The 13,226-nt window shown below is 38.1% G+C and overlaps 1 protein-coding gene across 11 annotated transcripts in view; it reads right to left on the bottom strand.

Moving 5' to 3' along the window:
• The window catches only part of PPP6R3 (protein phosphatase 6 regulatory subunit 3), a 50,108-nt gene that overhangs the window by 30,984 nt on the left and 5,898 nt on the right, over positions 1 to 13,226 (bottom strand). For 4 of the 11 annotated variants that reach the window (XM_088166753.1, XM_014873556.2, XM_088166761.1 and 1 more), the window contains exon 2: positions 5,382 to 5,552. The exons of 5 other annotated variants lie outside the window; for them this stretch is intronic. The gene's annotated coding sequence lies outside the window, so the exon portion shown is untranslated. The remainder of the gene's footprint in view (positions 1 to 5,381; positions 5,553 to 13,226) is intronic. 2 more of the 11 variants (XM_088166754.1, XM_088166758.1) reach the window with 1 other exon arrangement.

Raw genomic sequence — 13,226 nt, 5'->3', positions numbered from 1 at the left:
AGGGAAAGTCCAGGAACCCTGAAGAGAATTTTCCTAGGCATTATTACTGACAGTAATCTAGAATCAGCCTAGCATAGTTTTGATTGGAAGTTTTAAAATCAAAACACGTTATTGTTATTTTTCTCAGAGCCTACTGTTCTACCCTCCCTCCCAAAATCTACTAATTCTGAAACATCATCATGCTTTTTCAAATTTCAGTCCCATTAATGGAGTCAGCATCAGGCCTTCTGTCCAAAACTCACAAGTCTGCTCATGTTGAAACTTCACTACCTGCAAATTTACAAAAAATGGGTCACATGGGTTGTATTACTCCCTAGGTTACTTCACTTTCAGTTAGAGCAGAAAAAGACTTTTGGACTCAATGCAAGATACAAAAGACTTCCAAATATGAGACATGCTCAAGATTAAAAACTACAAGAAGCAAAATAACCCAGGAAGATGTTAAAAACTCTCACATGGGGAAAGATAAAACATGTTAAAGATGGCCAAGATGCTGCATGCATTTGACTGTCATTTATAACATGCTCGTTTCCTATAATCTCTGAAAGTTCCAGGAAGCAAGACTGACATCCAGTTCATTAAACTGTAAAGTTTACATCAAATTGCTGATGCACAATTTATGACAATTCAAGATCCTGAGTAACATCCAATGTCCAGAAAAATACGGCTTTGTTTTCTTAATTAATATTTTCAACAGATTCTTCTCTGAACGAATGCTGAATAGCATTCCATGTAATAAACACTTGACTTAAATCTAAAAATAAAAAGCAGTTCAACAAAGCAAAGAGAGCCTGCTTTCAACTGCTGGCATACAGGTAACTGAAATTCTCACTTTTATTATTGCTAAATGGAAGAAATAAAGTTTAGAAACTAATCCTTTCAGACCAAGAAGGAAAATTAAATCTTCTGTCTGTTACAGAGAAAGAAAACCACAGGAGTATTTTTAACAGTAACCAGTGGAACTTCTGGAAGTCAAGTGCTTAAGTGGCATTTCCATCAAAAAAAGTTGGTAACAGTTGTATCACAAAGTCTCTCTTTAGCTTCAAGTGATGGTAGCTGCAACACATCTTTCCTAAAGAGACACACTGCTGTTTTCAAATTACCAGACTAAGATACGAATTCCAGTCAGAAAAGCAAACGGTTTAATTTTGGACAATGTCTCCTATACTGAACCTTTTACAAAACACACTAACAAGTCTTTAAAGCATCCAGAAGTCTCTTCAGTAAATAAGAAAACTAAAGTAAGCTGCTCCTTTGAGTTGGGAAGGGTGTTTTACACTGAGCTCCTTCTGACTCAGAACCTCAGATTTCCACACAAAAGCTGAGTATTGGCAGCTCCAAGCAGACATGGACATCCAGACCAGTGCAGAAGGAAAACCAGAAGCATTTCAGCAGCCAGCTGAAGGCTTTTTACCTGACAACTACACATATGTCACAGGCATATACACAGTGCTTCAGGCAGGAACTTGGCCGATTTTACTGCAATGCCCAGTTCCAATTTTTCAAGCAAGAGAAAAGTCTATCAGTGTATTAAGTGCATCAGTGTCAAACTGAAGATTCTGTAGGTATGTGAAAATCTGAGAAATGCTACATAAGGAGTTGTAACAACTACTGCATTATTAAAAAAATCAAACTCTGAATTTGTCACTTTTCTTTGTGCACTATTGTATTTTCTTACTATAGGGTTCAAGTACACAGATGGAAAAGAAAATCAGTTACTTTTGCACCAACAAATGTTTCTACAATTGAAACACCTCTAAAGTGATGTAGCCTACTTCAGCAAAACAGGATTTATAATTTCTCTGCAGCAACTAGCAAAAGCCAACCTAATTAATTGATGCAAGGACAGCAACCACCAAAGGAGTCCTTGATTTCAAGATGGTCTTGCACTTCCTAATGATAAAAGCATTTCCAATGCAAAGAATCCCTTGCCTCCTAAAAGCCAAGTAGGTAGGTAAGTTTAAGGAAGGACAAAGTAATGATGAAGATAAGCTTCACATAACCTCACCTAGTTACTATCTAGGTATGTTTATACTTAGATTCCAGTTTGAGGCAGGGGGTCCCTTTTCTTCAATCAATGGACAGTAGTAAGACACTGTTGTAGCATTTATAAAGTGCTTATTTTGACACTGAAGATGGACTCTGTTTAAAACAAAACTAAGCATAAATGCATGTCTGAAAAAAAATTAGAGCTAAAGAGAATTACCAGTGAATGAAAATGACAGAAGACACTCTAGTTGCTACTTTTTTAAGTGCCTGTTGTACTCAGGAAAGCATCACCCATTGTAAGCTTGGTGTCTAAAACTGCCTGTCCTAACCTGTTTAGAATAAATTTCTTTACAATCAGAGCAGTTGGGTTCACTGAGTACTATTAGCTAGAAAGATGTAAGTTGGTGTTCAAAATCCCTAGATGTAATTACAGTACTTTACAATTACATACAGCAATCACAAAAAAATAAAAGCAGTAATAAAGGAAAACGTTCACGGTACAGTTGCTACATTTCTTAAACAAAATATAAGATCAATTTGATATAGAATACAAATCTCAAATGAATACAAAATAACATGTAGCTGTTTCTTCAGTGTCAGAAGAGCCTATTCACACCACAAACCTCAGACCTAGTGGAAAATAATACTTCATGTGGAGAAAGGAATAAATGGTTTAAAGTTAATAGGAATTAAACAGAAGAGCAAATAGAAACATCTCTACCTCAACAATTTAATACATACTTCTAATACCATGCACATTCCTTCCTAGTCCATGGGCATAACAAACTGGAAGAGATACTAAAAAGGAAACACCAACAACACTTTCATGGAAGGCTGGGAGATCTTGTGCATTTCTTTCCTCACATCAGGATTTCTGGATGCATCAGCCTCTTCTCAGCCTCTGCTGGGCACAGTGGGAGTTTTCCAAGGACCTCTGACCCTCCTGCAAAACTGCTGCCACTGTCTCATGCAGGGGACCCCAGACACAGGATAAAGAGCAGGCTGAAGCTTAGGCAGAGGGGAGTCCCTGTGCCCAAGGAGCAGCAGGAATAGGGAAGTGATCCCCAGAAAGGGGCCCTCGGTGTGCCTAAGCCTCCTGCTCCCACATGAGCACATCTCTCAGGCTACAGCCAGCTCCCAGGACAGCCATACCTGGCCACATACACTGCTGCCACAGTGGCCTCCTGATGCCATGACAGAATTCCTTCCAGACACTATCCTCATTCACAGCACATATGCTCCTCTGCTAGCTATTAGTGTACTTTCAGAGGGTAACTACAGCCTCTTCAGAGAAATACAGGAGATGCCATGTGGCACTCTTGTCTTGGCTGGGAGAAAAACATGCCAGAAAACTGTATGAAGGCACACAGTGATCTCTCAACATGCTCTTTAACAAGGTGCCATCTCCTGCTGAGGCACGTTATTAAGCAGGGACTTTCACTCCCCTATCAGACACGAGAAGGAGGAGCCTGCTATTGTTACAGAACAGTTAAGAAGCGAAGTGAAATCGCTTTTACCCTTATTTATCAACTTAATCTCCCTTATTTATGAATCCCAGCTGCACTCTTATCTAGATGAGAACTATAAAAACTCATTTGTGATGAGTCAGCAGTGTGCCCTTGTGGCCAGGAGGACACTGGTATCCTAGGGTGCAACAGGAAGAGTGGGGCCAGCAGGTGGAAGAAGGTGATCCTGCTCCTCTATTCAGCCCTAAGGAGGCCACATCTGGAGTGCAGTTATGCTCAATCCAATCTCCATAGTTCAAGCAAGAAAAGGAACTACTGGAGAGGGCTCCAGCAGAGGCCACAGAGATGGATTTGCAGTCTAGAGCATCACTAATGAGGAGAGACTGTGGGAGCTGGGCCTCTTTAGTCCAGAGAAGAAAAGACTGAGAGGGCATCTCATTCTTGCATACAAATATCTAAGCTGGGTGCCAAGACAATGGGGCTGGACTCTTTTCCATGATGCCCAACAACAGGATAAGGAGCAATGGCCATACACTAAATTACAAAAAGTTCCACCTCAACACGAGGAAGAACTTCTTTACACTGAGGGTGGCAGAGCACTGGAACAGGCTGTCCAGGGAGGTCATGATCTCCCTTTCTGGAGACAATCACACCCCACCTGAGTATGCTCCTGTGTCACCTTCTCTAGGTGACCCTGCCTTGGCAGGGGAGTGAACTAGATGATCTTGAGAGGTTCCTTCCAACCCTAACTACTCTGTTCTCCTATGATCTTTCACACAATACATTATATACATATATATATATATACACACACACATCATGTGCATACACCACCCCCCTTTATGACTGAATGCCCCAATAATCAATAGCTTTGACATGCTGAAATATATAAATAGACCCAAACTAGTTAAAGTTTACTCCAAGACACCAATCTCCCAAAATTCAAGGGGTCATAACTGTTCAACAGAAGTACAAAAATCAGGTGAAGTCTGCAGTCTACAGTGAATTTACAAGAGCAATTTTATACCAAGCAACAACTATATCCTCATCAACTCCTACACTATCTCAAAGCACAGTACTAAGTGTTAATAAATAAAGATCTTAATTACCTGCAATAACTTCAAATTAAGACACTAATCTCTCCTGCCCAAGTAGAGAAGATGAATCATTTTCTAGTAATTCCACATGAACTGCCAATTACAAATTTAAAATATTCATTGGTCACAGAATTCAGTTAGATTTTTCCTATTCTGAATTCTTCCAGATAGCTTCAAAATGAAGAAAATGAAGATATCTTTGCACTAAGGAATGCACATGATTCCATAATAATATAAAATGCAAGCTCAACAATGCATAGCTACCCAGAAGACACTTTTGCAGTAAAACATAAAGTTTAGTACTAAAAAATACAATTACAGAAGTCAGTGTTGCTTCAATATAATAATCTATAAATATCAATCATACCTACTATATGTCAGTTCATGAACACATTTGCTTTGAAACTCTTTCAAAAAGGTTAGGCAGCAGATACACTTCCTAGCACAAAAGCAAAACACTGTAAAAGAAACAGAATATCCACAACTGTGTCTGGAACATCCCTGATTGTCACAGTAAACCAAAGCAGGGGGGAGAAAGAAGATAGTGCAAGAGCAGGGTAGGTTAAAATACAAAGTTAGAATCAGCCAGCTAGAAAGCAGTCAGAAAAAAGCTGCAAGAAAACAGAAGGCATGGCCACAAAGCCTGAACTGAAGAAGGAACTGCAGCTTAGAAAGTGATAAATGTGAACCTACGAAATCAGGTGACTTTAGTGGATATCAGGGATATGAAAAGCTTAAAATTTAAGTGGTTTCTGAATGCTTTAGGATAAAGCTTTATAGATGAAGAAGTAAAATCTATTGCTGTAGGTGAAGTTTAATAGTTTCTTACCTGTTAAACACAAAAGTTTTTAAAAGTTAAAAAATCAGAACGTTTTGTATTCTCTCAGGCTTCTTGCCCATTACAGGGTATCCTGGCAACAGCAAAAAAATCTTTCAATCTACAGTACTAGCAGATTAGCAGGACTGAATTAGCATTGAATTAGATGAAGCAGATTTCTTCCTACAACGACAAAAAAAAAATTTATAATTTAATAATGTTAATAAGTTCTATTCAATAGCTCGACAACTGCATGAACACTAAGGATTGTTTTGCAACAAATAAAACACGTGAACAGAGGAAGGAAACAACTTGCTAGGAAGAAAAGTGTCAGTTCAGTGGAGCATACACTGAAAATAAAATGAAAAGCAGCATGTAATCTGAAATACTTACTTACTTTTAAATCAATTTTAACATTTCCCTCCATTTTTGGGATTCAAAGGGAGAAACTTCTTTGTCTCACTGAAATGAAACTGCCTTTATAATCTGCACTTCACCGAAATCTAACACAAAATGCAGACTTTCTAAAAAAAACTATTAGCAATTTCCCATAAAGTAACATTTTCAGATCTGGAAGACCTGAAAATCCCATTACTACAGCTTTCTGCAGTAGTTTTTTTCCTATCTTCATAACTATTCCCTTATATTAATGTTATTTATCCACAAACCTGCACAGACATTAATTAAGAAGCATTAAGAATGCCTCTTATGTCAGCACAAATCTAAAAAGAATTCAACCAGTTTCAATCTGAAAACAGGCCAATTTCAAGAAAACCAACACAGGCTTCCAAAGTAACAAGTTGAATTAAGACAGCATTCAGTCACCATTATGAAATTATCTGCTTTTGGTAGTTAAATGTTACTTTGCTTTACACTGGAAGAATTAAAGAGGTACTCCATTAGATAACCTTAACTGGCTTCAGACTGGCACTTACCTGTCTGTGCTCTAGTCAACACCAAACAGGCAAGAAAAAGCATCCTACAAACTGATTTGTCTTTCCAATTAGCCATTTGTAGTAGCTGCAGGAACAATTTCTAAAACAAAAATTCACCTCCACTTTCCAGCATTTTACTTTGGTTTCTTTTGGGAACATGGGTGATATTGTTTATGGAAAATAAAATACTAGCAACTAAGAAGGGTAGCAAAATTAGTGGCATGTTTATTAATTCAGCTCAGTATTTGAGAAGCTCTGCTATCATTTTGTCACAAATATATCTTGAGCTAAAAAACCCAAACTATTCACCTCATAAGCATTTCAAGTAGTCTGCCAAAGAGAATGATTTCATTTGACACCTTCCATGTTAAAGATAAGGAGCTGTGACTTCAAAGCTGGTTTTTGATCTTTGCAGGTGATTTAACAGATGGTCTCTGTCAACTTAAAGATCATAGATTCAAAGAATACCTTGGGTTGGAAATGACCTTAAAGATAATTTCTTGGGTTAGTTCAGTAACCAACAGACATATGAACTGAAGCTCAGGGTAACACACTGACCATAATTCTCTTAAAGGTCTTTTAAATGCGTTTTTGCACCTGCAGACCTTCGGGTCTCTATGCCTGACAGACTTGCCAATCCCATGTGAGTCAAGTGATGAACTAGAGCAGAAAAGGTAAACACATTTTCTGGAGTCAGTTCACTTGACTCAAGTTTTCTAGGTTATTGTTTCTGCATTTGAAAAGTGCTGTGTTCCAAAGCAGAGCTCCAAAAAGGGAGAGAACATCACTTCTTCAGTTATGTCATGTGGAAACGAAGGAAGAAGCCAGCTTAGCTCAATGCACTTTCAGAAGAGTTGCCACACTAAGATCAACACATTTCAATTGCTAGTAGAACTATCCAAATGAAAACCACTATGATTACTCCCCTTACAAGGATGTCTTTGTTATTTCTCTACTCTGCTTTCTGTTTGAAGACTTCAGTGTCTAAATACCATTGTCTAGCACCAGAAGTTGGCTTCTGAATTCAATACAGTAGGACAACATAGTAAATTAGAGACACCAGTGTAATCAAAATTAGCAAGATACTTGGAGTGCATGTATTAAAGCATACCCTGTGAAGGGTGTGCCACCAGAACCCTGCTCTGGTCAATCAGGACTTTTTCAGTTCAGAATCTGCAAGAGTAGAGAGGTGATTTACACTCAGTGGTACATATGGTTTATTAACTTAGACTGTCCCTCTCCACAGCACAGATTAGGTATTGCATCATTAAAAAAGGGACAAACCCCCACCCCAAAAACCCACAGGAGTACTTTCCATAAAATAATGTAAAAAAATAATCACCTGACTGGATGAAGTTCAAATCTATTTAAATCTGACTTTCCTACATGCAGGGATGGCTTACATTGAGCAATAGTTCAGCGAAGTTAATACAGTCCTGTCATGAAGAACTATCAAATGATGGAAGGTCAAAACCTTAGACCTGAAGGTAACAGGCAAAGGCAGGAGGGAAATATTTGTCATGTGTACAGACAGATTACATTCAAACACAGAACTATGAAGACTCGTCACAACCAGGACCACACCCATGTTCGTGTTTATCTGATATACCCAGAAAATAAAGCAAGGTACAGCTACCCAGGGTAGGCTCCATCTTCACATGAAATGCAATAGCATGGCAAATGCTATTTTATAACATGCTATTACAAATGCTATTATGTAGCAAATAGCATGCCAAAAAAAGGCAAATCTGTTCTAAGTATTACCTAACAAACTTTATTCACACATTTTTTACATAAGAGAAATCAACCACTGTGTGACCAGTTGCCATAAAGAGGACTAAACTAATTTTATTAATGCTGCATGAACTGGGCCATGTCTGTTTCTAAAACCATTCCCATGCATCTCTACTGGCCCAAATACTGAAACCAAACAAGTGTCTACTAATAGAAATCAATCCAACATTTGTGCATCCTGGTAAAAAAGTGCAAGAACTGCAAGCTCCTGAACAGTGCTGCTCTTACAGTAATTCACTGCATGCATTAACTTATATAACTTCATATATCTGAAATAAAGTTGTTACATAAGCTTGACAAAACCACTAGCAGAGCACCAGCATCTTTTCTGGAATATAAGGGTCTGGACTACAATTTAAAAAGGGAAGCACAGGCCATGGGATGGTTTAGTTCTATCACCTCTCTGGGCCAGAACAAGTGCAAGAATTTTTATGCAACAAACATGAAAAACAGCTGAAGCGCAAAATAGTAGAATCTTTTCCCTTCTTTCACTGGCTTACTGGCCCAGAAAGATACCCCAGTGAAATTACAGTCTAGCAATACAAAACCATTTAATGTAACATTTCAGCAGAGCACTGTGAAATCGTAATTTAAGACTCAGCATTGTTCCCTATCACACCTCTCCAAATGTCAGGTGAGAAAAATCAAAGTTACATACACTCCTTAGAACACTCGTGTTACTACACAATCAGGAGCATCTCTTCCCAAAAACCTTTTAATTAACCCCTTTGGACAGATGGTTCTCAAAGAAACCTGACCTGAAAGTGTTGTCCACAGCCATCAATCTGGTAATGGTGAGAGCTGAAGGGCCAAGACATTGCTGCACCTGAACTAGTCTACAATTCTCATTTATGAACTAATTAACTTTATAGAAAAATCTTCATGATAACCAAGGCAATTTTTAAACACTAAGAAGCATCTCACTTAGATCAGAACTTAAACTTTGAATGCTTTGGTTATCAGTTCCCAACACCTTGCTCAGAGGATACATTTATTTGCTGAAATGTCACCATCCACACTCAGAAGGAGGATAAGGATTGAAATTCCTCACGGTCCCTCACAGAAGTGCTTTAGGATGCTAAATTAACTTATGCAAAGCAGCTTTGATCTACCCCTTGATGTGCACTTACCCTCTGTTGGCTCCCCAACACTGATGACACTTCTGCCAAGACATTTCCAAATAAAAAATCCCACTCCAAAAGTGGCCAGTGCAGGAGGAAGGAGGGAAAAGAGTTTTTCTGCCATGCCCGTGGGATGAAACAGTTCAAAGGCTCCATCAATGACGGGGGCCAGTGCAGCCAAGGAAGAGGGAACACACCTTTAGGGACAGGGCAATCAGGATCTGACCCTTCCATCTTTGCCTGAAATTCTATCACCTCAAGCCTGCTCAGGATTACAGAGTAAAAGTTCCCCTGAATCCGATAAATAAGATGAGTGATGTTAAATTTGGACAATTCAGCATCAGTTCTACCGTTGTCTCAACCAGCTGATAATTTGCAAGTGTAAATGAGTCCTGAATTCCTACAACTCTGGAAATGCATAAAACCCAGTAATACTGACTCACTGCTTTAGCAGTAAACTTAACTTTTTTGTTTGAACCTTTTAGAAACAACTACTGTAACTTAAAGACACAGCCTGAAGTTGAAAGGCATGAATTTTACCAGAGGTTTCTTTTATAAGCATGTGTTTTATTCTGTTCACTGTATTAGTTCAAAGACAGCATGGGTTTGGAATTTTTTTTCCTCAATTCATCCTCCTATTCCCATGGTGGATTAGGCCTTGAAAGTTGGATATAAAAAAAATTTTGAGGTACATGAAAAATACACGGAGGTAAAAGAAAGCTACTTCAGCAACTTCTAACCAGGACACCAGTGTTCTTTCTGTACAGACAGTGCATTCATGTCTATTATTTGCTTTATTTTTTTTATGCAAAATCACAGTCTTGTTAAAAAGAATACTTAAAGACCATTTGCAGATCAGAAATGGAAGTCAGCAACTTCTAGGAGCACATCAATATTTTGCCTCCTGAAATTCCAGTGAGCTAGAGCTGCACCCAGAACAGGAGTGAGCTCCTGCATGAAGATAGCAACTTCAAAATTAAATCCACAGCAATTTGTAACTTCTCACTTAACTCTTCCTTTCATTAAAGGTTTCTGGGACCTGTTGTTCAGGTAACCTGAATTTTCATTGTAAGTTACATGACCTGCACTACTTAAAGGCTGTGGGCAAGAGTATCTTCCTGGTTTTCCTCATACTAAGCTTTATAAAGCCATTCAAATAAGTTTTGACAAGCTGCAAGTTCTCAAGTTCTTTTAATTAGGATATCAAGAAATGCTACCATCCCTGAAAACACTGACAGAACTATTCAACCCACCCTACATACAGACAGAAGCGAAATATTCCCTTAATGACAGTATCACAAACATGGTTTTGCTTTTCAAAATAAAATAATCCCTAACACTCTTCAAAGAGTGTTCAAATCCAAAATAATGAAAAGGTGAAGATATTTCTTCTTTTAACCTTTAATTTAAGCAAGTTAAAACATCTTTTATTTTGATTTGCTCACGGGCAAAGACTACTAAATTGACTCGACTGACTAAGGAGCTTAAGCCCCATTTATACTTTTTTCTACAATACCAGCATTTTCAAGTTTAACAATACAATCCTTAGGACAAGAGTAGAAAAGTTCTTCCAAAGTCAAGCAAGAGAAATAAAACACAGAAGCAGCACCTAGATACAAGGGGAGTGATGTTACTTTAGCATATTCATTTCTCTAGCTTTTGGTACCTGCATTTAGCAAAATGCTTTGGTGCCACCTGGAATCTTCCCCAGCCTAGTGCCAACGGTACAGCTTTATCTGAGCCTTTAACCAAACAGGAACACTCCTCCCTTCACAGAACATACCCTATACATTCAGGGAAAACAGCCCACACAACAGTTTCCCACTTCTGCAGATATCCTGAGGATGAAGGTAAGTACTTAGAAAAGAAAAATATTCTAATACAGATCAAATGTCAATTAAGTACTTGATGCCAAACAGTCAGATTAACTTTTCACTCAAAGACTAAGATAGCTGAATAGTGACCCAACATCCTCCTTGTCCAATGTTACTTAAACAACTGCCATTAAAAAAAGCATGACCAACTTGACTTTTCTCAGTCTCATCTTAGAAAACCAAGAAAATAATGTGTTGAATTGGAAGATCTCACCAATTATCACCTATATAAGTTTAATGAGTAACTGTCATTTTTATTTAGGTACATGCAAAAACATGTCCCAGAAAAGAAATTAGTAACCCAGCAACATCATGAAACTTCAGTACAAAAAGTCTTCCCAGTGAAGTGTGAAGTGCTACCAGCTAATGCTATCTTTCTTTCCCATTGCCCAGTCCCACAGGCAATTGACATTCTGGAGACTCCAGTAACAGTGAGTTTTGCAATGCTGTGCTTTTACAAACCACACACAGAGAGCAATCACACAACATTTTTTAGGCACAAGTGCCTCTGGTGTCTCTACTGAACAGAAGTAATGCCTCCACCGTGGAACTCTTCTATTTTGCTAGACAACAGTACAAAAACCAAGGCCACCTAACAGAATAAGACACTTTCTTCCAAGTGCAATACTCACCCTAGTTTAATGAAAAAAAAAGCTGAAGTTCCATTAAAAAAAAGCCAAACCTACTATTTTCTCTGTGCTCTTCAAAATAATCTTTTAAAAATCCTACTTTAATGCTTCTCTCTGGAGTATAAGAGGAGCAGATTTGTTTGAGTGTCTTTCAGAATTCTACTGCAGTCACAAGTGGGAACTATGGGGCAAGTCTGTCTCAAAGATTTAGCAGCAGTTCTTAATATTGTTAATAATACTGTTTCTAAAGAGTGATAGTATGTACTTGCAAACAGAGTTTAAAAAACCCATTCAAGCAATATGCCACAGTTAAGGGACACAGTGTTATTTTGAAATGACCCTTCCTTCAACTGGCTGTTTTCTCTTTCATTTTCTTTGTGCCCTTTCAAGAGAGGGTTACCAAACAGTAACTCACCACAGTACTTCCAGCACCCATTCCTCCCTAAAAGTTTTTTCTCTTAACAGTTTTCTCCTGCTCAAGAAGAGCCTCAACTCTCACCAAGTGTTCCTTTACTAACCAGGAATCACTGAACACACACTGTTAAAACTAATCCCAATGCAAGACTGAAAACAGCACTGATAGGGTGCAGCTACAGAAAACTACAGTGATACTTCTGTGCCCTATGCCTACTCAAGGGATTTAAAGCATAAAGTTTCAAAGGAACCAAGCTATTTAAAATGGTATTTATTACAGAATTACATGATAGAGCCCTAGAGCAAAACACCCTGCTGAGCCAAAGATTTAGAAATCAATTTACTTAGGACCTGAACTTAAGTCTTCTATCCTTTTCACTAACACTTAGGGTTCCACACAGATTTGTCAAGACAGTGCTATTGCCATTCCAAAAAGTCAAGTTACTGCTATGCCAAGTGGCACAGATATCAACTTAGTCTGAAATGCCTTGAAGTCTATAACAAGGCTTCTTTCTTAAGGGGTTTCATTCAATGTTCACTACCTACAATCATTTTGTAAAAAATTACACATCTGGATAACCTATAATCCCCTTCTTCTTCTGAGGATGAGATCAGTACCATATTACAATTTTTTACTGTCTCTATAAATAATTCACTCCTGGTTGCACGGTGCTACAACTTCACCATGGGAGGGAAAAAACTCAACCCCACTGCATTCTAATCTTGCAAGTTAAACTTTAGAATTCCCAAGTCCAGAAGAGGGGAAGACTGGACCAGTGCACTTCAAAGAAACAATTCTTGTATAAGTATTAACATCATTGCTTTCTGTTATGCCCTAAAAGGCATCCAATGTGAAAAACATCTGCCAGTGTTTCCTATAATAAATAAATAAATAAATAAATAAATACATAAACCCCATGGGTTTTTCAGACTTTGAGTCTTTTTTTCCACTAACACCCTCATACATAAAGGATTTAGAATTATTCTTGTCTGCCTTCAATATCCTATCTCTCCAATTCCAATCTGGGCAACTAAATTTCCTAGTCAATAACTCAGGCATTCGGAATAACTTATAAATATAACTTGCATT

The sequence above is a fragment of the Sturnus vulgaris genome, chromosome 6 (genome assembly GCF_052056855.1).
Source record: "Sturnus vulgaris isolate bStuVul1 chromosome 6, bStuVul1.hap1, whole genome shotgun sequence".
NCBI lineage: Eukaryota > Metazoa > Chordata > Aves > Passeriformes > Sturnidae > Sturnus > Sturnus vulgaris.
Note: the sequence above shows the minus strand (reverse complement) of the source record. Positions and strands in the feature narration are given on the sequence as shown.